General features: G+C 40.7%; 1 long non-coding RNA gene across 2 annotated transcripts; it reads right to left on the minus strand.

The window, feature by feature from the left end:
* Positions 1–1,387: 1,387 nt before the first annotated feature.
* LOC104948548 (uncharacterized) lies at positions 1,388–4,165 on the minus strand. Of its 2 annotated transcripts, none has more exons than XR_798705.1 (3): positions 4,139–4,165; positions 3,535–3,612; positions 1,388–2,639 (listed from the first exon to the last, which is right to left on the minus strand). It is a non-coding gene; the product is annotated as an uncharacterized lncRNA (long non-coding RNA). The 2 variants fall into 2 exon arrangements; XR_798704.1 differs by lacking the exon at positions 4,139–4,165 and adding an exon at positions 3,819–3,852.

The raw sequence follows: 4,165 nt of genomic DNA on the forward strand, positions 1-4,165 counted from the left end.
CTGGCTGCACCGGGTGGACCGGGCCTCAGAACCCCTGCCGGAGGCGGCTCACCGGTTTCGGCGGCAGTGGTGGGGGGAGCGGTAGCTCCCCGTCACAGACCAGGGTGACGGACTTCCATGGACGCCAGACCCGGAAGTGCCCGACAACGAGAAGTCCTCGTCATCCTCCTCCCCGGCACTCTAAGCCGTGGAAGCGCCCGGCAGGCAGTGCAGGACGGCGAAGGTTTCAAGCCGTCCCCGGCGTGGTCAGGCCCCAAACACTCAAAGCAGAGGTGGTGGGGATCGGCGCCCGCTATTAAGCCAGGGCACGAAGGACAGGCCCGGGTCTCTAGAAGTGGCGACTCCCTGAAGCTATGATAACTTATATCTGCTTCTTTCAAAGGTGTTGTCCCGCTCGCTGAAGAGAAAAGGATGACAGTCAGGAGGCGTAGCCGCCTTATGCACTCTGTGCCTGCGCGTGCATTCAGGTGGGCTCGCCCTGATTGACCGCCTGTTAAGGCTGCTGCCTTCCTGGTCCTCTTAACTGTGTTAATCTGTATGTAAATGAGCTGTGCGGTTGCCCTGACGTGATTGGCTGCCATCTCCTGGTCCGCCTCCTGAAGATTGTGATTGGAGCACGCCGGGCCCGACGCACTCCAATCGCAGCGCACAGCCGGCGCGCACCTGCTGGAGATGACTACAAAGCCTGGGGACAATCCTCACTCTGGAGGCTCTGACATGTGGACAGACGCCTCTCGCTACTTGCTCCTGAGACAGATCTGTTAACTGTGGCTAAACTCGTGTGATATTGTGTGTTAGTTAGTGTTTAGAGTAGTTTAGGATGTTGTGACTGTTGCCTTTAGTTCAGCTGTTTTTTGTACAGAATCCTTTTGTTGTACCACTTTTAAAGTGAGGTTTTGTTTTGTTCCTTATTTCGTGTATTAGTATTTATTTTCCCTGCATGCAGTTAGACTCCTTTGTTTACCCTGATATTTAAAATAAACCCTTTATAATTATACCAATTCCAAATGTGGTGTGTTGCATTTCCTCATCCCTGGGGACGTGGTTTTCCCCCAAAAGTGGGCGGAGCCATAATTGTCGCTTGGAAGTGACGCTTGTGTTGCTCTCATGAATGTGTTAAACTTGGTAATAAATCTGATTCTGATTCTATAAAACGGTTTCAATGATATTACTTTAATTTATTTTCAAAACCTGAACTATAATCAGAATAGAAGAATAATAATTCATTGTTTATATGGAAAAACCCCACAATCCTCTCTGTTGAATGATTGATAATCACAGGTGGAAAACAGGTCTTTATATCTAAGCTCACAGATATCATCAGAACAAAGTCTTCCATGTGTTAGACGTGTTGAGTGAGTGCAGCCCGAGAACAGAGAAGTCACCGTGAACATCTCAAACAATTTTATTCAAATAAATCAACGGAGGTTCTGGCAGATCTGAGTTTAAAGTCCAGAAGAACAAAGAAAAGATCATGGTACACACAGAGACGGATGGAAACACGTCAAAATAAAATACTTCAGAGCAAAACAGAAAGCAGTGAGAGGAGGTCTCCAGCAGCAGATTCATTCACGTCTCATTTGTGTGTTTTCAGGAGCACTTTATCTGGGAGAACATGGGGTTAGAGACTGCTGTTGTGATTGGTTAGAGATGTCCCGCCCCTAAACCATCAATCACTTACAGAAGGTTGTGGGCTAGCCAATAGGAGGAGAGACGTTTTATAGATAAGAGAAGACATTTTAAAATCTGAATATTTACGGTTTGTAAACTTTTTTAACTTTTTACAGTTTACTTTTTTCTTTCATCGCCTGTCAGTTTTTTCGGAGTCACAGTGAGTTTTAAAGCGGAGCAGCTGATCAGCGAAGGATCCTTTGACAGAATCAGGTCAACAGAATAAATACAGAAGAGGGTTAGGTCGACATGAGAAAAGGTTTTTGAGATCTGGACAAAAGGGATTTTTTTGGGGGGATTTCTGTGGAAATTCAAAATCCTGACTTTTCTCAAGATTCTGACGTTTCTCCAAATTTAGATTTTTTTAATGTCAGAATTCAAACTTTAATCTGAAAATGTTTACTTTAATTTTAGAATTAAAAAATGTTTGGGTTAGAAATCAAATGTATTTTCACGTGGCCCTGATCCTCCGCCGTAAAAAGGCTGAACAATCAAAATAAAGTTTGGTAAATGTTAATCAAAGGTGATCAGAGTCAGAGGAGGGTTTGTTCGGAGTGTCAACGTGTTTTAAACACTTTTTCTACTTATTCTAATCGAGCTCGTTTTAATTTGTTTGATGTCATTTGATGAAACATTTCTGTTGCTATGTCTCAATGTTTTAATTTTCTTTTTTGAATAAATGACATTAAACCTTGTTGTTGCTGATATGGTTTATAGAAACACACTCATGCATGTTGATATCAGCAAAAATGTTATGTTAATGAAGCTTTGCTCTTCAAACTGTAGTTATGATTTAGGATGAGGAAGAGGAGGAGGAGGAAGGCTTCACTCGTGTCCGGTGGTGAGAAGGCGCAGAGCTTGTTGCAGGTTAGTCACGGCTGTGCTCACGTCCTCGTACTGAAGAGCGCTGCCAGCGTATTTACACAGCTTCTGAGCCTTGGTGAAGTCATCAGCGGTGAGATGCACTCCTGGAGAGAGAGAGAGAGAGAGAGAGAGAGAGAGAGAGAGAGAGAGAGAGAGAGAGAGAGAGAGGGGGGGTCAGAGTCTGCAGAGCCACACCCACTATCAGAGGCTGCTCCTCGGGGACTGAAGGGCGGGGGCCGGCAGAAACAAGCTGACCAAACACTGGTTCAGGTTTCATCCCCCCAGGAGGCTCTCATCGTGGGGAGACGGCAGAAAGAAGAATCTCTCGGAGAACTCACGCTGAGTTTAGAGTTTGTTTACATTGCAGAATAAGGCATCGGCTCTGAGCTCATGAGATGTTGAACAAAACCTGATCTGGGAAAACAGAATTCAATTGTTTTAAGAATTTGACTTTTTTGTAACATTTCTCATATTTTGACTTTTTTTTAAAGAATTTCCACTTTTTCACAATTCTTTCTTAAACTGTGAATTTTTTATTGCTTTTTTTCCCATAGTTTAATATTTTTTAAAGTTTTTTAGTTTAATTCTTCTCAGAATTTGACTTTATTTCTCATAATTTAATATGTGCTTGCCTCTTTATTTTATGATACTCTTCCACTCTACCAATCTTGACTTTTTTTTAAAGAAATTACAATAAATTCTCATAGTTTAATATTTCTTCAGAATTAGAATATTTTTCATCATTTTAACTTTTTTTCATAATTTCTCCTTTTTTCTCTTACTTTAATAGTTTTCCCATAATTTAACTTTTTTTTCATAATTTTTAATTTTTCTCATAATTTAACTTTTCTTAAAATGTGATTTTTTTTTTCTCAGAATTACACAGGAAAATAAAGACTTACAAATATGTGAGTGTGTGTGTGTGTGTGTGTGTGTGTTGTGTGTGTGTGTGTGTGTGTGTGTGTGTGTGTGTGTGTGTGTGTGTGTGTGTGCGCTCACCCTCTTGCTGACCCTGCATCAGTCTGGGGTCCACAGGGAGGGGAACTGATCTGGGAATAGGCACTGGTTTAGCGGCTTCTGTTGGGAGAGAGAAAACACCTTAAATTAAGATTTATAAATATATATATTAAAAACTATATAATTTAATTTGACATACAATTTTATTTCAGACAGACTTTTTTTTTTTAAAGAAATCTGACTTTTTTTCCTCATACTTTTTTTTATTTCACTTTATTTTTGAATTGGACTTTTCTTTTCACAATTTGACTTTGACAGTCTCTCACCCGAGGCGGGGGCAGCTCTGCTGGGTGTTGACTTTTTTCTCATATTTATAACTTTTTGATTGAAACTGAATTATTTTCTCATAGTTTAAAATTTTCTCAGAATTAGATTTTTTTTTAAGAATTTGACGTTTTTCTAAAAATGTTGACTTTTTATTTTTATTTGACATTTTGACATTTTGACATTTTGACTTTCTTTTCTGGACATTTTTTGAGTTTTTTTTCTCACAGTTCAATATGTTTTCATAAATTTGACTTTTTCTCTTAATATGGGACTTTTTGTTTTGTTTAATATTTTTTCAGACTTCCTTCCAGCCTCTCACCCGAGGCGGGGGGGGCGGGGCGGGGGG

This window comes from Notothenia coriiceps, unplaced genomic scaffold (genome assembly GCF_000735185.1).
Source record: "Notothenia coriiceps isolate Sejong01 unplaced genomic scaffold, NC01 NC01_scaffold00014531, whole genome shotgun sequence".
In the NCBI taxonomy this organism is placed as follows: Eukaryota; Metazoa; Chordata; class Actinopteri; order Perciformes; family Nototheniidae; genus Notothenia; species Notothenia coriiceps.